This window comes from Hipposideros armiger, unplaced genomic scaffold (genome assembly GCF_001890085.2).
Source record: "Hipposideros armiger isolate ML-2016 unplaced genomic scaffold, ASM189008v1 scaffold_440, whole genome shotgun sequence".
NCBI classification, from domain to species: domain Eukaryota; kingdom Metazoa; phylum Chordata; class Mammalia; order Chiroptera; family Hipposideridae; genus Hipposideros; species Hipposideros armiger.
In genome coordinates, this window is record NW_017731790.1 from 39,556 (window position 1) to 66,446 (window position 26,891).

Consider the following 26,891-nt stretch of genomic DNA (forward strand, 5'->3'; position numbering starts at 1 on the left):
TTCTCTAATGACTTCATTTCTGAGCTTTCCTAATTCATTTTTATATGGTCCTTTCTATCGTTTTAAAATTTTCTTTAGGTCATTTTGAGTATTCAGATATAGTAGTTTCACTTGGTTTGTGGGCATGTCTTTTCAGCCTGCTTTCATCATTTGTGTAGGGACATTATTCTGTTCCAATTTTTTTTCTTCTTATAATGACTTTGTATGTATTCTTTGGCAATCTTTTTCTGTTGCTCATTTTTAAGGGAAATTACATTTCTTATACTTTTAGAAGTATGAATGGGCCAGCTCTTCATAGCTCTAGCTTCCTTCTTGTATTGTTTTTATGAAGCAATCAAAAATATAGTTTCTATCTTGCGATATCTGCCTCCTCTACTTCCTTCCCTTTGGATCTTTTCTTTCCTTTGCCTCTATTGTCCCTGTCTTGCTCAATTTGAATTTTGACCTCAGCAATTTCTCCTCAGGGTAGGGATTTTTCCTGGAATCCATATTTTACTTGGTTTTCAGGGATTTACAGGGTCCACACTATTCCAATACTTTCAGATCTTACTGAGGTCTCTTTGTGCTCACCCAAACTGGATTATAAACTGGATTCTATAGAAACCTCTTCCAGTTTCAGCTGCTATTCTCAGGTGGGACCACTGTGTTTTCTAGTGAGTTCCTGTGGTGATTTTGGAGTTCTGTTCTCAGAGCCATCAGAGGCACCTCTGCACAGATGCTGATATCAAACAGGTAGCTGTCAGTGACTTGTCTCCATGCACTCATATTTTGGGGTTTCTGAGCATATCTTTTCACTCAGTTTTGTTTTAGCTATGCCCATGGGTTTTTAATTTTGCTATATTGATTGCTATATATACGTTAATGGGGGAGTCACACAAATTTTAAAACTACCTTGCTGCAACCCATCTTGCCAGAATCCATCCCAACTCACATTAAACATGGCTAGGCTGCTGGGCTTTGATCATAAACTCCTTGAAGACAGCAAGACTGATAATCCAGGTCTTAGAGCACACACAGAGTGCCATACATGGAGAGGTTTACATTTTTGTTAACAGATTATAAAAACAAATTTGGAAAATGCAGAATAGTATATAGAAAAAAATTAATATAACCAGTAACAGTACCACCATAGAAATACCACTGTTAACAGCTTGGTGCTTTCTCTTCCAGTATTTTATCCAAGAACAATTTTTTTAAAATATTTGTTTTAATTGAGATCATAGTTTACACTGAAATCTTTTCATCACAACAACCAGAGACTCACTCAATTTACCTTAGGGAAGAGGGGATTATTAAGTGACAAACTGAAAATAAAAATTTTATGGAGTGCTACCAGCAACTATGACTGCTTTAGAAGCTGGTGATTCCTGTGGTTTCTCTTCCTGGCCACATGCTCTTCTCTCTAGTCTTTTTATGTCTCTTGTGCCAACTCTCTGATAATTCAGATTGTCTGTGGTCCATCTTGGCTTATCTCTACATTATAGTCTTTCAGCCTTAGATCCTACTAGGAGTAGACTCATTTTTGGGGGCATTTCTTAGTCCAGATTCCTCAGAGAGGAGAGCTGAGTGTCCCAGATTATCTTTTCATTTTTAAGAGGCTCATTTTTAAAAAACTAGTGAATCAAGAAAAAAAAACACATGGGAAATTTAAAAATATCTTGAAACAAATGAAAATAAAAGTATGATAAACTAAAATTTAGGGATTCAGGGAAAGTAGTTCTAAGAGGAAATCTCATAGTTATAGATGTTTACATTAAAAAGAGGAAAAGAACTCAAATCAACCACCTAACTTTACACCTTAAGGAACTAGAAAAAGAACAAACTAAACCCAAAGCTGGAAAAAAGGAGGGAAATAGTAAAGATTAGAGCAGAGATAAACTAAATACAGAATTTAAAAATAAAGAAAATTAATGAAATCAAGAGTTGGCTTTTTGACGAGATCAACAAAATTGACAAACTTTTAGCTAGATTGACTAAGAAAAGGAGAGAGACGACTCGCCTCAACTGATGCAGAAAAAGCTTTTGACAAAATTCAACAACCTTTTATGATAAAAAAAATCGCAAACTAGAAATAGAAGAAACTATCTCAACAAAATAAAGGCTATATATGAAAAGCCCACAGCTAACATCAGATTCAATGATGAAAGACTGAAAGCTTTTCCTCTAAAATCAAGAATAAGACAAGAGTGAATGCTTTTGTCACTTTTATTTAGCATAGTAATGGAAGTTCTAGACAGAACAATTAGACAAGAAATAGAAATAAAAGGCATCCAAATAAAAGAGAAAAAAAACAAAACTATCCGTGTTTTGTTGATTTTATAGGTAAAAAAATCCTAACTATCCCCCGCCCGCCCCCCACACACAAAATCCATTAGAACTAATAAATAAATTCAAAAAAGTTGCAGGATACAAAATTAATATGCAAAAATCAGATGCATTTCTATACACTAATAATGAATGATCTGAAAAGGAAATTAAGAAAACAATCCCATTTACCATAGCATCAAAAGAGAGTATAACACTCAGGAATAAACTTAAGCAAAAGTTTATTTTGGTTGGTGAAAGCTCTGTATACTAATAGCTATAAAATATTTACCAAAGGGGACCAGCCGAGTGGCACGTTGGTTAAGAGTTGGCTTGGAACACCAGCTCTGAGCAGCAGGGCCCCGGTTCGGACCCCACTTGCAAGCCAGTGATACTGCCCTCTACAGCTAAGATGGCGAACAACAGCTCAACCTGGGGCTGGGCTGCCGTGAGTTCCCGGCAATGGCGTGGGCTGCAGTGGGGCTGGCAGGCAGCTGGTGTGCACTTTCGTGAGCGTCCAATGGCCAGCGAGTGACTGCCTCACCCGGGAAGAAAGCAATGATAATACCAACATGAGCTAGTGAAGCGACGTCCTCCACAACTAGACTGAAGAACAAAAGACCAGCAACTTGTCTGTTCCCCTTCCCCAATTCCTCAATGCTGCTCCCCCCTCAAGTCCCCAATGTTTAAATGTCCATACTACCTAAAGCAAGCTACAGGTTCAAAACAATCCTTTAAAAAATCCTAATGAGATATATATGTGTGTGTATATATATATATTTTTTTTTTACAGAACTAGAAAAATCTTTTAAAATTCATATGGAGTCTCAAGGGATGTCAAATGGCTAAAAAGAAAAAAATCTTGAAAAAAAAAAAGAACAAAGTTGGAGGTCTCACACTTCCTGATTTCAAAAATTATTACAAAGCTACAATAATCAAAACAGTGTTGTACTAGCATAAAGACAGGCAAAAAAGCAATGGAATAGACTAGAAAACCCAGAAATAAATCTTCACATACATGGTCAAATGATTTTCAACAAGGTGTCATGAGTATTCAGTGGGGAAAGGAAAGTCTTTTCCTTTTTTTTTTAAAGATGTTTTTTTTATTGGGGAATTGGGGGGTGGGAACAGTGCTGAGGAATTGGAAGAAGGGGAACAGACAAGTTGCCTGTTGTTCTTCAGTCTAGTTGTGGAGGACGTTGCTTCACTGGCCCAAGTTGGCACCATCATTGCGCTCTTCCTGGGCGAGGAACATCAGTCGCCGGCTTCTGGACAGCCACTCACAGCTAGCTGCTGGCCGCTCACGCTGGCTGCCGGCCACACACGGTAGCCCATGGCAACCCACTGCAGCAGGGGCTGTAGCCTACGCCGTCGCCGGCGACTGCGGCAGCCCAGCTCCAGGTTGAGCTGTTGTTCAGCATCTTAGCTGTAGAGGGCAGTGTCACTGGCCCTCATATGTGGGATCCGAACCAGGGCCCTCTGGCGTCCCAAGCCAGCTCTTAACCAATGTGCCACTCAGTCGGCCTAGGAGAGTCTTTTCAACAAATGTTTGTGGGAAAACTGGATATCCATTTGCAAAAGAATGAAGTTACACCCTTACCTAATACCATATGCAAGATTAACTCAAAATAGCTCAAAGACTTAAATGTAAGAGCTAAAACCACAAAAATCTTAGAAGAAAATGTAGAGGAAAAGCTTTATGACATTGAACTTAACAATGATTTCTTGGATACAACACCAAAAGCACAGGCAGCAAGTGTAAAAATAAATTGTATTATATCAAAATTAAAAACTTCTGTGCATCAAGGCAAACAATCAACTGAGTGAAAAGGACACTTATGGAATGGGAGAAAATACTTGCAAATCATATATCTGATAAGGGGTTAATATCCAGAATACATAAAAACTATTACTCTACAACAAAAAATCTAAACAACCCAATTTTTTAAAAAATGGTCAAAGAACTTGAATACACATTTCTCCAAAGACGATACACAAATGGCCAAGAAGCACACGAAAAAAATGTTCAACATCACTAATCATCAGGAAAATGTATTGATAAATCAAAACTACAAAGAGATGCCACCTCACACACGTTAAGACGGCTACTATCAGCTCTGTGATTCTATGATTGTAAGAAACATGTATGAATAGATCAGGATTTTTCAACCTTGGCACTATTGACATTTTGGATCAAAAATGTCTCCAGACATTGTTATAAGTCCCCTGGGGGTACCAAGTTGCCCAGCTGAGAACCAATTACTTCAATCACACAAAAATAAATGAAAAGCCTGCTTACCCCATAAAGTGCATGAGAGATTTGCCCTTAATAAAAGCATCCTTGAAGTGTTTTGGTTTAAGGAATTGCATGGAGAAAGAGGCAAGAGTGGCTGTTTTTGTCACTCTTCAAAATTCTCTTACCCTCCCCTTCAGAATACTCTTATATTTTTCCCTTATAAATGATGAATTCACCCACACCCCTATCACCAATCCTAGGCATACAGTACATTTCAAGAAAAGAAGTGGTCAAGAATTTAAAAGATAGTGCAAGAGCAATGTGATTTAAGATACTAAACTGGGACCAAAGCAACCTGGGTTCTAGTCTTGGCTTTGTCACAACCAATCCTGTAACCCTGTGCAAATCAGTTAATCATTCTGGGCCTTTTTCATCTCCTCTGCAAAGATGACTATTGGATCAGATGGTCTTTCTGTACTCATTCTCACTAATGGGTAAATGACTAACACATTAAGCTTTGTTGGTTGCATATTTATTGCAGCAATGTGTAACAAGGCAGTTGAAACAGCAATAACAGGCACATTTGTTGAAAATGATGCTTTCACTAAGCAAAGAAACATCTACCCTTGAATGCCAGACTGAGGTTTCTATATCTAGGTAACATGAAAAAGTATAGAAAGTTGTAGAATATAATTCAGTCGTGGCATTTAAGACTCTCATGGCTGGAAGTTGCATTAGAGAACACTGTGTCCTCCCTTCTCAATTTACAAAAGAAGATCCTGAGGCCTAAAGAGGGGAGGTGACTTATCTACCTCTTATTGTAAAGTGGCCTAATCAACATAGTGTTTTTTAATACTGGGAACTTAAAAGCACAGGGAGAATTGCTTTTTGGAGGCTATATACATTATTCTGTTCTGTGCACTTTCAGGGTCACTTATCTGAAACCACTTAGCACACTCAGTCGTGTCTCCTGCCCTTGGTGGAATGAAAGAATTTATTTCCTGATGTGTTTTTTAAAACAGGTCCATAGATAAGCAAGACAAACGCAAAAAGAATATCAAGAGCAAATAGATATTGAAAGATAAAAAACCTTCACTGGTGGAGATGAGAGACCAAAACTTCATGGGATGTTAAACAGGGAAAATTAAGTAAAGAATTATTAACTAGTATCAGGGGAATGTAGTAACAGGGCATTGGCTACTAAGGGTAAGGAGAACTCTGAAGAATCCAGGAATGGCTGTTACAGGGAGCAGGCACTACCCTAGGGCTGAGGCAGAGTACCCTAGGGAAAGACAAACTTGGGAGCCCTCCCCGCAACACACAAGGCTGCGATTCAGATCTTATTGGTCTTATTGGAGAGAATAGGACTGTGGCCAACTGGATTGTGAAGTTTGCTGAGGTAACACAGATGAAGATAGTCAAGCAGGAAGCTGTCTCCTGAGGTGACAATGAAACTTTCTAGGAAGCTGCTGGAAAGGGAAAGCAGTTGAACTTTCTAGGGCACTGGAGGGACTTGCCAGAAAGCTTCTGGGAAGCCATCCTCAACACCCCCCGCCTCCCATAGGGTGCTCTTGAACTCACCGGAAGCCAGATGAAGTGCCTGCAGAACTCACCAGAAAGCCATATGCAGGGGACAAAGGAGGCTCCATGGGCATCCTGCACACGGCAAGGGCAAGAAGGAAGCAAAACATGGGGGATCTGGAAGAGAAGGGCCTCCCTCCGGCAGCGTACCTCCAGCACCCTCTACTGGCAAAGCATAGCATCATGCCAGTTGGCAAAGGAGAAAAGTTTGCAAGATTCAGTTCCACTATCACAGCAGGACAAAGAAGGATGGATTTGGAGATATGGGGTAATAAATCCATAAGTGGCACATTCACAGTCAGGAGCACAATCACTGAAGTGCCGTTATATTCTCTCTCTCTCTCTCTCTCTCTCTCTCTCTCTCCCTTTCAATACACACACGGGTGTTCAGGTAAAAACTATGAAATAAGCACTCCTTTTCTTTAGTTCATCATATCTTCTGGATACACAGAAGCTACCTGCAAGGGAGGTCCCCAGTAGTACTCCAAGATTCAGCCTTTGCAGTTTTCTTGTTCACCTTCTTCCTTCAGCTCTTCTGTTAGGGTTACACTGAGTGGTATCACAAATATCATGAAATCTAAAATTTAAAAAAAAAACCGTCCTGCTTGGATCTCAGAAGCTTGGGGTATTAGAGAGGAAAGGTAACTTAGCAAGAGTGACCTCATTTTAGTTTTTGCACCTGTCCCAGTTATTACCCCTTCTTACTCTTCAAAGCATCCTGCTTTAGGCAATAAATTACATTGAACACCAATGGAGCCAGCAGTCAAACTCCCCTGACCTTACAGGCAAGGAACTCTCCCAGGCTGATGATAAACAGGAGGCCACTCAGGATGGTTGGGAAGGCTGGACTTGGAGCAACTGTGTAACTTTGGTCAGTCACTAAGCCTCTCTCTAAAATGGGCACCAGGTTGTGGTGCTGGGATGATAAAAGGAGATATATATGCAGAGCATCAGGCACAAGTTGTAGCCTGAGGGATGTAGCAGTCCCCATCCCACAGCTCCTCCGTCGGCCTACCTCCTCATTTCCTATCATTCAGACAGGGATGACAAGCTTTTTATAATGGCAAGGCACAATTATCTTTCGGAATAATCACTGCTAAACAGGAAGTTGAACGGGGTAAATCCCAGTTTGTTTGGAAAGGAGAATTGGGGCTGTAAGTGTCCCAGATTTGATAAGCAAGAAGGAAATATTGAACCCTCTCTCCAGTTTATGCTTCCCTCCCCCTAAATTCCCTCTTCCTGAAGGCTACCAGGTGCTTAGAGCAATGGACCAGGAACAAAGGCCACCCACTGGGAAGCCAGGTCCAGTCCAGGTGCTAGTATTTCATGGGAAAGAGCATCTCAAGATCGCCATCTGGTGGCCAAGCTCTAGAACACATTCCCTGGTCAATTTGATGACCAACCGGATGGGCAGCTAGCTACCCTAAAGCCATTTATAAGAGAAGAATCTCAGGCTCAGATCCCTTTGTGTGGGACACTTGGTGATGGCTGCTAATAGGGGTGCTTGGGAGCACGTGTCTGTGGGGTACATCTCTCAGGTAACACTTTGAAATACATTCAAACACTGCTTTGCCAGACTTGCTGTCCTAGGTCTAGGACAGTTTACTCTAGGGTTTCTCAACCTCAACACTATTGACATTGGGGCCAGATAATATTTTGTCATGGGGAGTTTAGCAGTATCCCTGGCCTCTACACACTAGATGTTAGTAGCAACCCTCACCCAGTTTCCAGTTACAACAACCTAAAATTTCTAGATGTTGCCAAATGCCCTCAGCAGGGGGGACTGCCCCTGGTTGAAAACCACCCAGCTACTCAACCAGTTAGCTGTTCGTTTTGCAAACATTCCAGTGTTTAGCAAAATAACAAGGAGGGCAGTTGACTGTCCTAGTCAGATTAGCAGCAGTTCCTAAGTGTGTGGGGTCTGGGAAACAGAGATAAACTGCCCCCAGTCTCAGCCCTCCAGAGCACCCCTCCACAAAGCTTTGTCCATACACATACATGGATATTTTGCAGCGGACCCTCACTTTAGGTCTTGGTTCAGGAGATGACCTCAGTGAAAAAGAAAGCCTGTTCAGGCGAGGTTTAGGTGAGTTCATCTCAGGATCCTCAGGATAGAAGGGCCTGCAGCCGTAAGAACAGCTACTGGGGTTTTTTTTCAGCATGAAATAAATGTCAAGCCCTATGCTCAGCATTTTCTCCCCTTCATTCCTCTGTGAGGTGGGTACCATTTTATAGGTTAAATAACTTGTCCAAGACCTTGGAGCTTGTACTTGGTAGAGCTAAATTTTGAACTTGGGTTCTACACAGCCTTCGGTAAGCTCCTGCAGTCCTCAGTGAGCTGACTTCTCAGATACTGTTTGGAACTTGTCACCCATACCTCATGGGGTAGGCTTTGATGAAGTCCTCCTTTTCCTCCACCTTGGGTGTGCTCATTTTGTCTCCTTGAACAAGCTGGAGATGCCACAAGGAAGGGGCCATGCTTGTTGTTTTCCTTGTGCTGCTTCCAGAGCCAGCACAGTGCTGGACACAGAAGCACTCTAAAGTCCCTAATGAGACTTTAGGAGCCCGCTTCCATGCAGAATGGGCTTTCTCAAACTTATGATTGCCCTGCCTGGAAACCTCCAGAGTCCCACAAACCTATGTGGTCCCTTTTTCCTTAGAATCATACCTAATAAAGAGATCTCATCTCCACCTTCATCTCCCACTGGTGGCAATCTAATTAGGTTCTCTCTACAATTAACTATTCGTAATTAAAGAAGAGCAAAGCCCATGTGTCATTCTTAAACTTCATCCAGTGAACAACAACGTCCAATTTTGAAATCCCACTTCAGACAGGAGAAACAGTACACGTGTGGGATAAGAATTCTCCAGGTATGCGAACCTAAATTCAATTATGCAAGGAGAACAGAGGTGTAACTTTATTCTTCCTGAAAGTGCTATAATTAAAACTCAATTAGGGGCAGTGCTGGCCAACATCATTATCCAAGTGTCACCCTACTGAAGAGACAAACAGCTCAGTAGCTCTCATATGGACTCTGGCCCAAAGCCTTTGCGAGGAAAGGGCTCATTTGAACTAGCCTCTGTCTTTCAACAGTCTTTTAAAAGCACCATTTTTTCAGTTGCTTTCTCTTCATTTATAACTCTTCAAAACTGTTTTACAAAGCATCCAGGTCAAAGGAGGAAACCACCATTCAGATGCCTGGTCTAATAATAATAATTGATCAAGTGCTTTGACGGGCCAGGTGCTTCCCACACAGGATCTCATTTAATCTTTACCTCGAGCATAGGAAATAGGTATCAGCCATATTTACAGAAAAGAGAATCAAGATTCAGTGCAGTTAAAGAACCTGCCAGGCACACCAATGCGAAATGATGATGCCAGGATTTCAACCAACCAGCCACCTCCTGAGTCTGTGTTCACCGTGTTATATTGGCATTTTTATATCGTTTTCCAAATATCTGATATTTGACATTAGAAGCAAGCTTACTCTTTTTTTTTTTTTACTATAAAACAAAAACCAAGAGATTCTCAAGTCCTTTTGCATACATTGTGTTAGCAGGAAGGCCAATGATTTAAGAGGTTCCATGTTGACCTCATGCTGGGGTTGGAAGGTGAGGGTTTTTAGGTCATTCATTCAGGTGGCAAGAGGCTCACCTGACTGAAGAAGGTACTGTTCCAGTGAAACCCACTTTTTCCAACTCCAGGGCACAGTGCCATACAGCCAGACGGGCCCAGAAAAATGCTAGAGTGATTAGAACCACCAGAAACTCAGGATTCACAAAGTGTGTGTGACTTTCTATGTCAGTGCTCCTGTGCACAACTTCACTTCCTGGGCGATTCCATCATGGTTGGTGATTAATCATAAGGGAATTGTGGGGTTTCCATACCAGCTATGAGGAGGCCGTGACCCAGCCAAAGCCCCAGTGTAGAGAAAAACATCCCAGACACAGACTACATCTTTGGTGGTGCTGTCTGCACAGACCACCCATGTCAGCCATCAGTGGACAATCCTTGTGGCTCTTCCTTGACAGGGCCACAAAGAGCGCATGTCAGTTAGGTCAGGGACCTTACCCAACACCACCACTTACAGTTGGTAAAGTCGTGCCCTTCACATCCAAAAAAGAGAGAGGGCTCAAATTAGTAAAATCAGAATTGAAAGAGGCAAAGTAACAACAGACTCCACAGAAATACAAAAAATCTTAAGAAATTACTATGAGCAATTATATGCCAACAAATTTGACAATCTGGAAGAAATAGATAATTTCCTAGAAGCATACAACCTTCCAAAGCTAAATCAAGAAGAAACAGAAAATCTGAAAAAACTGATTACTACCAAGAAAATTGAATCAGTAATCAACAAGCTCCCAAGAAACAAAAGCCCGGGACCAGATGGCTTCACAAGTGAATTTTACCAAACATTCAAAAAAGAGTTATCACCTATTCTTCTCAAACTATTCCAAAAAACCAGAAGGAGGGAAGGCTCCCAAACTCTTTCTATGAAGCCATGATCACCCTGATTCCAAAAACAGACAAAGACAGTACAAAAGAAGGAAAATTACAGGCCGATATCTCTGATGAACATAGATGCAAAAATCCTCAACAAAATATTAGCAAACAGAGTTCAGCAATATATTAAGAAGATCATACATCATGACCAGGTGGGTTTCATCCCTAATATGCAAGGGTGGTTCAACATCTGCAAATCAATTAATGTGATACACCACATCAACAAAAAGAAAAAGGAAAATCATATGGTCATATCAATAGATACAGAAAAAGCATTTGACAAAATACAGCAGCCATTTATGATAAAAACTCTTAGCAAAGTGGGAATAGGGGGATCATATCTCAACATAATAAAGTTTATATATGATAAACCCACAGCTAACATCATACTCAATGGGGAAAAGCTAAAACCATTCCCCTTAAGATCAGGAATAAGACAAGGCTGTCCACTTTCTCCACTTTTATTCAACACAGTCCTGAAAGTTCTAGCCACAGCAATCAGACAAGAAAAAGAAATAAAAGGCATCCACATCAGCAAGGAGGAAGTAAAACTGTCATTATATGCAGATGACATGATACTATATATAGAGAACCCCAAAGACTCCATCAAAATACTATTGAAACTAATAGATGAATTCAGTAAAGTAGCAGGATACAAAATCAATACTCAGAAATCAGTTACATTTGTATATACCAATAATAAAATATCGGAAGGAGAAATTAAGAAAACAATTCCGTTTACAATCGCTTCAAGAACTATAAAATACTTAGGAATAAATTTAACTGAAGAAGTAAAAGACCTATACTCTGAAAACTATAAGACACTGAAGAAAGAAATAAAAGAAGATACAAACAAATGGAAAAACCTTCCATGCTCATGGATAGGAAGAATTAATATAGTTAAAATGTCCATATTGCCTAAAGCAATATATAGATTCAATGCAATTCCTATCAAACTACCTAGGGCATTTTTCACAGAAATAGAAAATATAATCCTAACATTTATATGGAACCAAAAAAGACCCCGAATAGCCACGGCAATCCTGAGAAATAAGAACAAAGTTGGGGGGATCACGCTTCCAGACATTAGAATGTACTACAAGGCTACAGTAATCAAAACAGTATGGTACTGGCATATAAACAGGCAGATAGATCAATGGAACAGAATAGAGACCCCCGAATTAAATCCAGGCATATATGGGTAGTTGGTCTATGACAAGGGAAGCAAGAATTTACATTGGGGTAAAGATAGTCTATTTAAGAAATGGTGCTGGGAAAATTGGACTGACATGAAAAAAAATGAAACTGGACCACCTCCTTACACCATATACAAGAACAAATTCAAAATGGATTAAAGACTTAAATATAAGAACTGAGACCATAAAACTCCTAGAAGAAAATATAGGTTCTAAATTTGCAGACGTTAATTACCCTGAGAAATATTTTTTAAATTTTTTTTTATTAAATTATTTTTCATTATGAAATACACATTTTTTAGAATTAGTTTCAGCTGTACAACAACACAGTGCAATAGTTATACTTTTTACCCCTCGAAGTGACAACCCCTCTCCCCCAATCCGTCACCCCATTTCCCCCCAATATCATACATATCTATTACAATTCCCTTGACTCCACTCCCACACTATACTCCAAGTCCCATGAATATATTCACTTATAGTTGACATACAATATTATACAACTTCAGGTGTACAGTGCAATGATCAAGCCTCTTCCCCATCCATGATGCAAAACATGTGACCACCTGACACCCTACAAAATATTCACAACATTATCAATTACATTCCCCAAACTGTCCCCCATGTCCCCATGGCAACACTGCAGCTGCGTATTTACTGAGCAATATTTTTACTAATACATCCCCGCGGGAAAGGGAAGTAAAAGAAAAAATGAAAATATGGGACTACATCAAACTTAAAAGTTTTTCACAACAAAAGAAACCATCAATAAAACAAAAAGGAAGCCTACTGAATGGGAGAAGATATTTGTAAACGAGATATCTGATAAGGGGTTAATATCCAAAATATATAAAATGCTCATGCAATTCAACACCAAAAAAACAAACAACCCAATTAAAAAATGGGCAGGGGATATGAAGAGACATTTCTCTAAAGTGGACATACAGATGGCCAACAGGCATATGAAAAAATGTTCAACCTCACTAATCATTAGGGAAATGCAAATAAAAACCACAATGAGATACCTTACCCCAGTCAGAATGGCTATCATCAATAAATCAACAAACAACAAATGCTGGCGAGGTTGTGGGGAAAAGGGAACCCTGGTACACTGTTGGTGGGACTGCAGACTGGTGTAGCCACTATGGAAATCAGTATGGAGGTATCTCAAAAAACTGGAAATGGAACTACCTTATGACCCAGCAATTCTACTCTTAGGTATTTATCCAAAAAAACTCAAGACATTAATCCGAAAAAAATATATGCATCCCTATGTTCATTGTGGTGCTATTCACAATAGCTAAGACTTGGAAACAACCAAAATGCCCATCGGTAGACGACTGGATTAAGAAACTATGGTACATTTACACAATGGAGTATTACACAGCTAAAAAGAGAAGGAAATAGTACCATTTGCAACAATATGGATGGAACTAGAGAACATTATGCTAAGTGAAATAAGTCAGTCAGAGAAAGACAAATACCACATGATCTCACTTATGCGTGGATTCTAAAAAACTGAATAAATGAGAAATGTAAACAAATAGTCTCAGACACAGAGGAAAAACTGAGGGTTGCTAGTCGGGAGGGGATGGGAATGAAGGAGAAGGGGAAGGGATGAGACAATTCAAATTGGTAACTACAGTATGGCCTCAGGGATAGAAAAGACAGTCTGGGGAATATAATCAATAATGTCGTAAATAATTTTTAGGGGGCCAGATGGACTCATGTCTTGTTAGGGAGACCACTTCATAGTCAGTGTAGAGGCCTGACCACCGCACTGTATTTCTGAAGCTGATGTTGAATAATAATGTATGTCAACTATAATTATACATATAGTCATGGGATGTGGAGTAGAGTGTGGGAATGGAGTCAATAGAATTGTAATAGATAAGAATGATATCGGGTGTGGGAGGGCAGTAGATGGGGGAGGGGGGTTGTTTCTGTGTGAAGGGTGAAAAGGATAACTATTGCATTGTTCTGTACACCTGAAACTAACAATAAAAAAAATAATAAAAATAATAAAAATTAAAAATAAAGTCGTGCCCTTCAGAAGGAGGGGCACCTGCGGGGGCATTAGTGAGCCTGAGATCCAGCTCACACCCCACTCCAGCCAATGAAAGGGCGCCTCTTCTAATTTTTTCAAGGGTGCTGATAAGATAACAGTGGTGTGACCCTGCTGCTTTCAGAGTACCCGGGCTCACAGCCCCCTGGATGTGCTTCCTTTAGCTCTTTCTACACAGAAAACACAAACACAGTAAATTAGAACCCTCCAGAGGCAAGCCTCTGAATCTACCCAGGACAGGAAGCAGAAGTGATAAGGACCTGAAGGAAGGACCACACCCCTCTCCTTTTTGGGGGTATCCAAGGCCCTCTCCACTAATATCTTCTCTGTCTAATAATTTCATTCTTTTGCTCCCCCACTAGCCTCTGGATTCCACTTCTCCACAGACAATGAGGTTGTGTGAAATGCAGTTCTCAAGTAATCAAGGTTTCAGAACAAGGACAGGAAGAGCTCAATGTTGAGATAATCACTTCTTCCAAGAATAGACAATTATGATCAGAAACTTCAAAAGGCTCCAGATACAGCTGAACTGTCAGAGAAAGGTGAAACACAAGAAGGTACCCAAGGAGAGATGAAACCTGCACTTGAGCCCCATCCTTAGCCACCACCAATGTTATAACCCACAGGATGGGTCTCTGCCCACAGTTGACTTCTGAGAGGGAGGGTCATTGCAGGCCCAAGGTCACTTAGAGGATGAGGTGGTGGCAGAGCTGGGAATGGGGCCCCGGCTGCTCTTTCTTTACATTCACAAATATCTGCCTTCTGCCTTCCCAGTGCAAGGAATGCTATTACTTTAGGATTAGCTTGGCTAGATTTCCTGCCAAAGAATCTGCAATAAGCATGCAGTTGAAAAGCAGGGGCTCACCTGGGCAGCCTGGGGACTCTTGAAGTAGTTTGCTGCACAAGTGGAGCAGCCGTGAGTTGGAGAAAGGCGGCAGGGTTAGGCCAATGAGCTGGCAGGTCCCAGGTCAGGCACATGGTAGTTTGGAGGGTGATTGATTTGTTGAGTCATTTATTCAATCATTCATCAGTTCATACATTTAAAACCCACCTGCTTCCAAAAGGTACTTGAAACAACTTGAAACATGTCTAATGTTGAAGTTGAATCAAAAGAGAACACAATACGACCACTTTAGGAAACTGGGAGTTTCTAACAAATGTAAACGTACACCTACCCTTTGACCCAGCAATTTTATCCCTAGGTTTTTACCCAAGAGAAATAAGTCTGTATGTTCCCAGAAAACAATTAACAAGAATATTTGTAGCATCTTTATCTGTAATAGCCAAAAACGGAAGTGTCCAGGTTTCTATCAAAGGAGAGTGAATAAACAAACTACAGTATATTCATACAATAAATTTCTATTCAGTAATAAAAGGGAATAAATTTCAGGCAGATACAACAACATGGATGGATCTCACAGGAATTATGCTGAGTGAAAGAAACCAGACACAGAAGTGTATATTTATGAGTCCACTTATATGAGGGTCAAAAAGCAGCCAAACCAATCTATGTTAACAGCAGTCAGAGTAGCAGTTGCCTCTGGGTTGAGGGGAGAATGAAGATTGAGAGAAGACATGAGGGAAATTTCTGGGACGATGGAGATTTTACCTATGTTTTGTTTTGTTTTTTAATTTTTAAAATTTGTTTTTCAGTTACAGATGTTGTATATCTTGAATTGAGAGTCAGTTACACAGCTGTATATGTTTGTCAAAACTCATCAAACTACATTTAAGATCGGTGCTACCTGAAGAATGCATCTAAAACAAAGCAGAACAAGCAACAACAACAAAGACCTCTATAATTGCTTTGGAAACAAACAAACAAACAAAGAGGCAGTCTAGAGCCGGAAGGGCTGCATTCAAACCCTGGCCCAAGTCTTACCAGTAGAGGGACTTCAGTAATAATTAGCGAATGCTAAGCTCTCAGTGCTGTTTAAAAGAAATTAGTAACCATTCAGGAAACAGAACCTTTACTTGGAGACCATAAATGGAGGTCTCCAAGATGGGGTTCACAAACCTCTGGAAAATGTGCTGAGCATAAAGCACATTTGTGGTGGCAGCACAATCAGACCCTAAGATATCTGCTCCAGGCCCCCGGGATGAGGTAATTCCTACAAATAAATGACAAAGTTAAACCCTGAGTCTCCTGGCATCTGCTCCTTAGAAGTGAGCCACTAAATCCAGGTCACGCTTAAGACACACAGAGCATGGCTCTCAGAGGCGCCTCCCACCTTCCCAAGGTGTGAAGGAGTATCAAACATGGCTTCTTGGAATTTAACTGAAAACAAGGCCAGAATTGAGCTTCCCAGCCTTGTAAGGGCAGTGATGCTCATCTGTGTGGACCATTGATGCAGGGACAGAGGGAGCAGCAGTCAGGGCTGGGTGATGGAAATGGAGGTGAGAGAAATCGTCGAGCTCACAGAGAAGCTGTGATTCAGCCTTCAGGAAGGAGTGAAGGGGGCCTGAGAGGTGGGAAGAACTGTGGAGTGGGAACCCAAGCCCAGGAAAGGGAACACTCCTCCTCCTTCCCCCACCTGCGCTTCCCCTCCAACATCTCCTCCATCCTTGCCTCCTGGCTTCTTGCCCTAGGAGGAAGCTGCTGGCAGCTGTTTCTACTCAGAACAGGAAGAACAGCAATAGAGCTTGGTCTATCCTGCTGTGAGGTGAAGGACAAATGGATGGTTCTTGGGCAGCCAAGCAAGATGGAAATGACTCATTTTGAGAGTTTGGAGCCAGGCCGATTGGATTGGAAGTTGCCTCCAGTACACCTTCGCTGGGCGGCCTTTAGAAAGGCTCTTCGGGGGGGGGGGTAGCAGAGTGGCTCAGTTGGTTAAGAGCGCGAGCTCTGAGCAACAGGGTCGCCGGTTCGATTCCCACATGGGCCAGTGAGCTGCCCCCGAGCTGAGCTGCCGCTGAGCTGCCAACAGGTGGCAGGATAACTCAGCTGGTGAGAGCATGTGCTCCTAACAACAAGGTTGCAGGTTTGACTCCTACATGGGATGGTGGGCTATGCCCATCTGCAACTAAAATTGAACACGGCACCTTGAGCTGAGCTGCCCTGAGCTGCTCATGGGTAGCCAGATGACTACTGGACTTGGAGCTGAACTGGCTGCGCCCTCCACAACTAAGACTGAAGGACAACAACTTGGCTATTCCCCTTTCCCAATTCCCCAACACTGTTCCCCTTCCCCAATTCCCCAATAAAATATTTAAAAAAAGAGAAAAAAAGGCTCTTTGTTTCTGTGTGCCTGAACTCATCATCTATAAAATAGGGATAAAAATCCGCCCTTCATAGGGTGCCAAAGTCTGAACTAAATGATACCTGGCACTTAGTAGGGCTTTGCACACAGTAGGCCCTGCATTAAAGCTCCCAGAGCTACAACACACCCACTGGGAGTTTTTGACCTCTTTGTGTTCTGTCATCGAAAGATCAATGAATGTCATTTGGATGTATTAATTCATTCACCTAATGAGCTGTGAGCCCCTACTAAGTGCCAGGTGTGTCCTAGGACTCTGGAACACAGTGGAGAATAACGTGAACACGGCTCTGTCTTTCTGGGGCCCACGGGCATCTCTGGGGCCACTGCTGGAGTCACAGCAGTGCCTGTTTCCATCTAGCGACTTCTCAGGAGAGATTCCTGACTCCCCCTTTCTCAGCCCGCATTACATGCTGGGATCCGAACTGGGGTGGGGGCCTGCTCACAGGCTTTAGTAGATTACCATGAGTTCTGGCTGAGAACACCACTGATAAGGTGCCAGAGATAATCGCCTTGTTATCTGATTACTGCTGTGAGTTGACAGCCGCCCTAATGTCCCCTCCAAGTCTGCCTGGGTCTAGGAGCCACAGTACACCCAGCAACCCAATGAGATAAGCCTCCACACATATATGGGCTGGGAAAGCAGGCCCAGTTCCAAGGGTACTTACTGACTGTATGGGGAATTCACCCTGGTCACAAATTTTTTTTTTTTAGCTGAGCCATCCTGCCACCTGTTGGCAGCTCAGCGACTGCTCAGCTTGGGCCAGGACTCGAACCGCTGTTGCTCAGAGCTCAAACTCTTGAGCGAGCTCTTAACCAACTGAGCCACTCAGCTGGCGCTACCCTGGTCACAACTTTGAGGGCTGGCCACGGTCTATCCTGAGACAGAACAAATGCGGCCACCACAGGCCATCCAGGGGCTGGGTGGCAATGGTGTCTGAGGACCAGCACTTCCCAGAAGAGCAGTGGAGGTAGGAAGCTAGGACAATGGGGGTGGAGTGGCTTTAGTCCTGACATACCTCCACCACTCATAAATAGCAACAATATTAACTCTCATTCTTATAATAAGACTCCCCTTATCCAAAACCCTAGGAGCCAGATGCATTTGGAAAGTCAGAATTTGGGGGTTTTAGGAAGGTAATACGGTGTAAATACTATGTGGTCCCCAAGGGGTCTGAGCAGCACCCCACAATCAAACACACAAATGGATAAGTGTTCAAATCAAGCAAAAGAAACAAAGACAATAAATGATTTCACACTCATTCAGGGTTGACTGCCACCCAAGTAGTGCAAAATCATGATTTTCTGAGCCCTTTCAATTCATGATCACAAGAAAGGATTGTGGAATAGTGCTAATTTACGGTAACAGTTATGATAACAATATTGTCTCATCTCTACAATTGTTTTCTAGATCTTGTTCAAGTGGAGAAAAATACCTCTAGAAAACTGCACTTGCATTGATCTATAACATGCAGTTGAGGGAAAAACAGTGTTTTGGTAGGTCAAGGCCCATCCCCATTCCCATAATTAGTCCCCTGCAGAGATGGTTGCCCAGGGGCAGGCCTGTATAAGGAGATGCCTGGAAGCATCTTGCTTCATCAAGTCCTCTTGCTTTGAGTATCTGCTTCATCTGGAGGTGGCTGAGGACCAGCTGCAACCTTGGCAGAGCCCCTGCTAGAGCTGAAGGCCAGCCTGGTGCTTCTGCCTAAATCAGAGGAAGAAGATATTGTCTCCCTTCTTGCCCCAGGGCTGTGAGGGCTGGTCTTCCCTGGCTTAAGGTGATTCCAGGTGAGTGTGCATGAAGAAGGTGGAGACATGGCCTTATGGAGAGGACACAAATACAGGATTGGTTGGAGGGCGGACCTGCAGGGGGCTTGTTGGTTTCAGGAGCAGTGCTCATAGAACAGCCAGCTGGATGACAAACTGCACATGTCTCTAAGTCCTTTCCTTTATCGCTGACATTGAATAAGGGAACTCGGAGGAGAGGCAGAGTCCCTCTTTCTGGCCACAGCTTCATACAGCAGTCAGAGCCCTGGAAGCCTCATCACTGGCCACCAGTCTCATGGAGACACCAGGGCAGGCAGGGGTGTCTGAATTGCCTGGGGATCAGTCCAGAGATGGAATTTTTAACCACATTCCCAGAGAGCTTATGCACACTCAAGTTTAGGAACTTGTGACAAAAGAGAAGGGACATCTCTGAGATGCAGGGAATTAAGAATGGCAGTGCCAGCCTCCTCAGTCCAAGAGGAGGTTGTCCACCATTGCTAATCTTGGGAGATCAGGGCTTCCTCAGTGAGAATTGTGACTTAATTATGACATGATTCCTCAGTGAGAATTATGACTTATTCTCATGACACACACTATGTTCTCACAATTTTATTATATTGTATCATTCAGACAACACTTGGAATAAGGTGCTGTCATTCTCATTTCATATTTGCACTCAGAAAGGAATGAGCCAGTGGTGGCATGGGGATTCAGACCTTGGTCTGCTGAGTCTGAGGGCTTGCTGTCTCCTGCTGCGATCTGTAACCTAGTACCACAGGAGCAATATAAAGGTTCCACAGTGCTTACATTTGTTAACTGATGGTCATTGGTACCAATTCAACACCAACAGGAATTTCCAATTTGCGGTGCAGTGAAGAAGGAAAATTTACTCAGTACAAATAGCTCAATTGTGATACAGCATGGCAGTGAAAAAAGCATGGCTTTAGAACAGCTCAATAGCATTGAAGTTCAATTATGAAGCCGCATGTCTGTGAAACAGCATGGCTGTGAGGCAACCCTGAGGCAAGGTGGCCCTGGTTAGACAGCTCTACTCTGCTCTGGCTTGCTCCATATGCTCTGGTTCATTCTGTTTCTGTCTTCGGTGGAAAGGGGAAGTGTGCTCTTAGGGGAGCTGGCTTATATAGACAGGAGTCTCCACCCCAGTCTCTGATTGGTCCATCCTCATGCAAATGAGGACTCCAAATCCTCACAGTTTGATTGGTCCAAAAGGCACTGTCTTGATTGGTCATAATGGAACCATTCTGATTAGTAAGTGAAGATGTTTGGGGATATAACTGTGCAGCTCTTATTGGACAGGGAAAGCCTCAATCTTATTGGTTGAAATACAATTCCAGGAACTCCTTATAAGGGTTGACACAGAAGGCAGGAACACAGTGCAGGCAGGCAGTTAGTTCAGTGTGGGAAGCAGGCAGTTCAGTGCAGGCTTCTCCCTGAAGTGGGTTTGTGTGAGAGGTCTCTGTTTAGAAACCACTGCTAGGCTGTGCTTTTAAATTTGAGCCCAGTTGGCCACCAGGAGCTCTTCTTAGTAGGTATCTTTTTTCTCAGGGTCCACATACTGTATCTAAGAGAACAAAGGAGATTATGATACAACCAAAAGAACCCTAGTTTTGATCCTCCCTTAGTTTTACCTCTTGTTTTTAAAAGTCAATCCAAGGACTGTTAATCAAAGTAACACCACCAAGCATTTGTCGATAATTTACAGTTGCCAAGGTACTTCTCCTTATTACATCTCATTGTGATACTCTTAATGAAAAGGAAAGGTCCATAGAGGAAGACCTTGTGTCTATTTTAGGAGTTTGGGAATGGGAGCTCACCGAGCAATGTGCCTCTCACAGCTGGCAGGCTAACATCAACGACTTGAACACTAGGATCCTTTATGATTCTGGGGTGCCACATCAGCTCCTCTCATCGAACATGGTACTTTCTTCCCAGGCTCCCTGACATGTCAGCCTCTACCTAATTCAAGGTAGGTTTACAGTCTTAGATTTCAAGAACCTAAAGATTTATATTGACATCATTGATTGATATTGTCATAAATAATTGCACTCTGTTAATTTCAGGAAGTTGACATCAAGGGACCATCTAGCATGAGAGTACTGTTTCCTGACTCTACGGACAAGGAGCCACCCACTAGGGAATTGTGCCTTTGTCAAACCAACCTCACTTCCACTATCTTAAAAAAAAATCTTAATAAGGGAAAAAGAGCTTATGTGAAATCCAGAATTCAGGTGCCTTCCCATATGTTTGCATCTATTTACTAGTTGATGAGTTCATTTGGGTACTTAATTGTTAAACTTTTTTTTTCAGTTAAACCTTTCTACTGAAAGCTATTAAATGGCACAAATACTGATTTAAATATATGGAATGAAATACCTCCTGTGCATGTTCTCACTCATCAAATGGAGGCAAGCCCCAGCTGGGGACAGGGTAGAGAACGCCCCTCCAGCCTACTATGTAGGCTAGTCCTAGTCATGTCATTAACCTCCCAATAGTGTGACCTCATATGTTATGTGACTGATCCACTTAGCACCCTATGGCAGTGTTATACTCATATATAATCTAAAACAAAAGTTTCATGAAACAGTTCTTACCCCTATTTGTGGGTGCACTCTGAAGTTTTTATTCTATCTTATTTCTTTGTTTTTCATGCTGAGCATGCTCCATTAAATTGATTTCATAATCCACCAATGGGTTAAGATGTACAGCTTGAAAAATACTGGTCTCGGAGTTCTCACCCACACTCTTGCATCTAGTGACTCCCTATTTATGAGATCAGTCACTCCTGAATCTCTTTTTGCAGTTTTGATTTCTCTTCTGAGCTTCAAACTCTAGTCCCCAACTGCCTACTGAGCATCCCCGCTAGACAAAGTCAAAGTGAATGCACCCCAAGCACAGCTCAGTGTCTTCTCCCTCCTCACCAAAGTTCCCCTCCCTTATGTTCCCCAACTCCTGAGAGGATCACTCTTGACCCCAGTGACAAAGCCAGAAATCTGGATGGTGTCCCTTTCCTTCTTCTCCTCATCGCCCATACCTAATCAATCATAAAATCCTGTCCACTATCCTTTGTAATACCTCTTGAGTCCACCTACTGCTTTCTAACATCACACCTTCTCCTCTACATTAGTCCCTCATTGTCTCTGAATTATTCCAACAGTTGCTAACTGGTCTTGTTTTCCAGTATGGTCCCACTCTACCACATCCCCCATACCAGAGAAGAGTCCTTCTAAAATGTGAATCTGATCAGTTTACTCTTCAGCTGAAAAGCTTTCAATAGCCTGGAGCTTGTGGTAACATTGTTCCCTTTACCTTGAACCTCCTTCCATCCCCTCTCTCCAAACCCACACCTGCTTAGTCCCTACTCATCCTTTAGTCCCTTAGTCTTTTATGTCTCTGCTAAAATATCACTCGCTGTGGGAGCTGTGACTCCACCTAGACAAAAAAGTCAAGTCAAATCTGATCTGAATACCCCTGTCCATGTTCCATTAGCACTTTACCCTTGCTATCCCAGCACTTGCCACCACGTACTGCCTGAAATAGAGAAAGAAGAGTAATTGCATTTCTTTTCCTTTGTCTCTCTTTGACTGGAAGCCATGTAAAGACAGAGACCATGTCTGTCTAGTTCTCCATCCCAGCACCAGTGCCCAGCCCCACGCCTGGCAATAGATATTTGATGAATGGAAAAATGAATAGTGGTATATAATCTATTCTTTTCATTCAATGCATAATAAAATATTCTTCTACTACATCATTTTACAGGGGATCTAGTATATATTGCATGAATGTACCATGATTTATTTAACTATTTGTCAGGTATTTAGGTAGTTATGTTTTTTTCTGATTATGTATATTATTATAGTAAGCATCTTTGCATACAGTTTTCAACACACAATCTTATGAGGGGGTGGTAAAGTTCCTAAAAATGCAATTGTTAGGTCAAGATGTATGCATGTTTCAGCAGGTTTTGACTTACATTGTCAGACTGCAATGCAGGAAGTCTGGGCTAATTTGCAGTATTACCAACAATATAACAGAGTGCTCATTTTTCCTCATCCTCAGCAACACTGCATTTCATTTTTTTAAATCTTGCCCAATTTGAAAGGCAGAAATTCATAACTCCCTGTTGTTTCATATGGGATATTAGTATTAATATTTTCATAAAATCTTTTCATGTATTATTCATTGTATGAGAGGAAACAGGAGTACACAAGATAATAGCTGTTATTTAGAGACTATTTGTAGACACTGCCATATAGAGAAGAAGGACAGTGCTGAGAACTTACTACATGCAGACACTATTAGAAGTTCTGTTGACATGACTCCCCACCATGTCCTCGCAAGGATCCTGAAAGATGTGTAGTATTACATCTAGTTTACAGAAAACCTAAGTAAAATAATTATAAATCATAAACTAATAATTATAAGTGATTATAAATGTGAAAATGTTTATTGTGCAATTAATACATGCTAGCTATTATGCTTAGTGTTTCAAAGTCCCATTTAATTCTTACAACAATCCGGAGATAGATAGATAGATAGATAGATAGATAGATAGATAGATAGATAGATCTTACACATATATATACACATATATATATATGTGTAAATATATATTTTTATATGAAATATAATACATAATTGCATATAATATTGATAAAGATGCCAAGGTAATTCAATGGAGAAAGGATAGACTTTTCAAAAAGTGTGCTGGACCAAATGGAATTCTATATGCAAGAAAGAGCAACACCTATCATAATCCAGAAATTCAACTCCTGGGTTTATATGAACATAACGTTATGTGCATGCACACAGAAAGGCATGTTCTGTGATGTTCATTGCAGTCTCATTCATAGTAGCCCCAAACTAGAAGGAATCAAAATATCCACCAATAGTAAAATAATGATTTGTGGCATACCATACAATGTGTTGTCACACAGTACGTGAAAAGAAAAAGTACTACTACATGCAATATATTGGATGAATCTTACAGGCATAACATTAAGCTAAAGAAGCCATATGCAAGAAAGTACATGTGAGGGCCGGCCAAGTGGAGCGTTGGTTAAGAGCTGGCTTGGGACGCCAGAGGGCCCAGTTCGGATCCCACATATGAGGGCCAGTGACACTGCCCTCTACAGCTAAGATGCTGAACAACAGCTTGACCTGGAGCGGGGCTGCCATGAGTCGCCGGCGACGGCGGAGGCTGCAGCCCCTGCTGCAATGGATTGCCATGGGCTAATGTGTGTAGCCAGCAGCCAGCGTGAGCGGCCAGCAGCCGCAGTGAGCGGCCATCCAGAAGCCGGCGACTGATCTGCCTTGCCCGGGAAGAGCGCAATGATGGTGCCAACTTGGGCCAGTGAAGCAACGTCCTTCACAAGTAAACTGAAGAACAAAAGGACAGCACCTTGTCTGTTCCCATCCTCCAATTCCCCAATTAAAAAAAAAAGAAAAGAAAAGAAAGTATATATGATAGAATTCCATTGATGAGAACTTCAGAAACAGGCAAAACCAACCTGTGGTGACTGAAGTCAGAATAGTGGACATCTCTGTGGTGTGCCTGGGAGGACATGAGGGAGCCTTCTTGGGGCAGGAAATGTTGAATTTCCACCAGCCCAATCTGAATGGTGGTTGCACAGGTGTACACATATGTAAAAGTCTCATAAACTGGACATTCCAGGTTTGTAAACTTGACTGAACTCAAGTTATACATCAGTAAATAAATAAATAAATAAATAAATAAATAAATAAATAAAATATACCTAAAAGAATATTAACTGCCTACTCATTTCAATTCCTTGATTTTAGACTTGGCAGACGTGTGAAGAAACTGGGTTGGGGTTTTTACCTGCTCTGTGAAAAAAAGTAAATTGGTAGGCTATACAGTAGACAAGCTGAGCTCATGAGTGAAGACTTGTTTGAGAATTGTCTTGGAGGTGTGGAAAATTACCATGTGTGCAATCACGTGTGTTCACATTGAATGTGCTAATTATAACCATTTCTTATCTGTTCATCAGATCAGATTTCCCAACCACTGCACCCAGGGCCCCTGGAGCTGTGCGAGCACCTAATTGCCATCTCCTTGTCTGAGGGCCTATTAAAAAGCAGTTTATGAGCTGCAGGGGGAGTGGTGAGCTGCTCATTTTGCAACACTAGAGGGTTAGAGCCTTTTCTGCTGCTGTCATGTCACTCCGGGTTCCCTGGTGATATGCAAGCTTACTGTAGTCAGGAGCCCTCTATATGGTCCTTCTGATCAAGAAAGTCTTTATGGAAAATATATAGGCTCTGAGTCCCTGCTTCCCTAGGGCCTGGAGGGGAGAGGAGCACAGAGCTCACAGGGCTCATCACAGTCTAGGCAGATGCAGAGTGCTGGGCCAGGCATATTATATGCATGATCTAATTTAATTCCCTCAGTGACCTTATCTGGGAGAAATGATAAGTATCCCTCGTTGGAGATGAGACAACTGTGACTCAGAAAAGTTAAGTGACTTGTCCAAGTTCATGCAGCTGAAAACGGCAGAGCTGGGACTCGAACTCAAGTCTTCTGACATATGGGCCTCATACCAAAGGTTTGACTCACCCAAATGCCAAACCAATCCCTTTCCACAAACTTCTTCCCTTCATGCACAGCCCCAGCTCCTTCCCAAACCGATCTTTTGTTGAGATAAAAACTGGAGCTATTCATAGATGTATCACGGAGCAAACAAGGGCATGGAGACCCTCCCTTTAACACACCCAAGTTGTGGGGAGCTGGGGCTCTTCCTTTCCTCTCCTGAGAAGTGCTAACATGTTTGTTTAGGTAGCTGGTCAGTGAATCATGGGATTATCCTCTCAGAGCCCATATATCTGAGGCTGTAATAACAAGGGCAATCAGAACGCCCATCAACAAAGGACAATTGTCCAGGAGAGAGGCTTTGCTAAAACTAATTAATGGTGCAGTCCAGCAGTATAGAGCAATGACTTGTGGGTTAACATGGTGGCCTTTCCACTAACTAGCTGTGTGATCTGGGGAAAGTCACTTAAATTCTTTGAACCTCTGTTTCCTCATCTGTAAAACAAAGATATTAGAAGACATATCATCTATTCATAAATAGGAAGACTAAGTATTCTGAATATGTCAATTGCCCCCATACTAATCCGTGGACTCAGTGCAATCCCAATAATTTTCCAGTAGGACTTTTTGCATAAAACTTGATAAAATGAGGGCCGGACGAGTGGGTCATTGGTTAAGAGTTGGCTTGGGAGCATGAGCTCTGAGCAGCAGGGCACTGGTTCGGATACCACATGGGCTAGTGACGCTGCGCCCTCTACAGCTAAGAGGTAAACAACAGCTTGACCTGGAGCTGGGCTGCCGTGAATCACCGGCGACCATGTAGGCTGCAGTGGGCTGCTATGGGCATGAGTGGGCGACAGCCAGCATGAGCTGCTGTGAGCAGCCGTGTTCGGCTGTCCAATGGCCGGCGACCAATCTGCCTCAGCCGGGAAGAGTGCAACGATCACAATACCAACATGGGCCAATGAAGCGATGTCCTCCACAACTAGACTGAAGAAGAAAAGGACAGCAACTTGTCTGTTCCTCTTCCCTGATTCCCCAATGCTGTTCCCTCCCCCAATTCCCCAATAAAACCTTTAGAAAACAAAAACAAAACTTGACAAAATGATTTTTAAAACTATATGGCAGTCCAAATGACTAAAAATAGTCAAGATATTCCTGAAAAAGAATAGGTTGAGTGTAATCAAGGCTTATCATAATGTTGGAGAAATTATATGACAAATGAAACAAACTAAACACCAAGCACTAGACTTACCTATATATGAAATTGTGACATGACACGATGACATTGCACATAGCAAGGGAGGAGGCCTTGGGGCTGGGACTACCGGTTATCCCATTAGAAAAAAAATAAAATTGGATCCTCTCCTTTTCCATATATTCTGGGCTTTGTGTAAATTCCAGATGTACTGA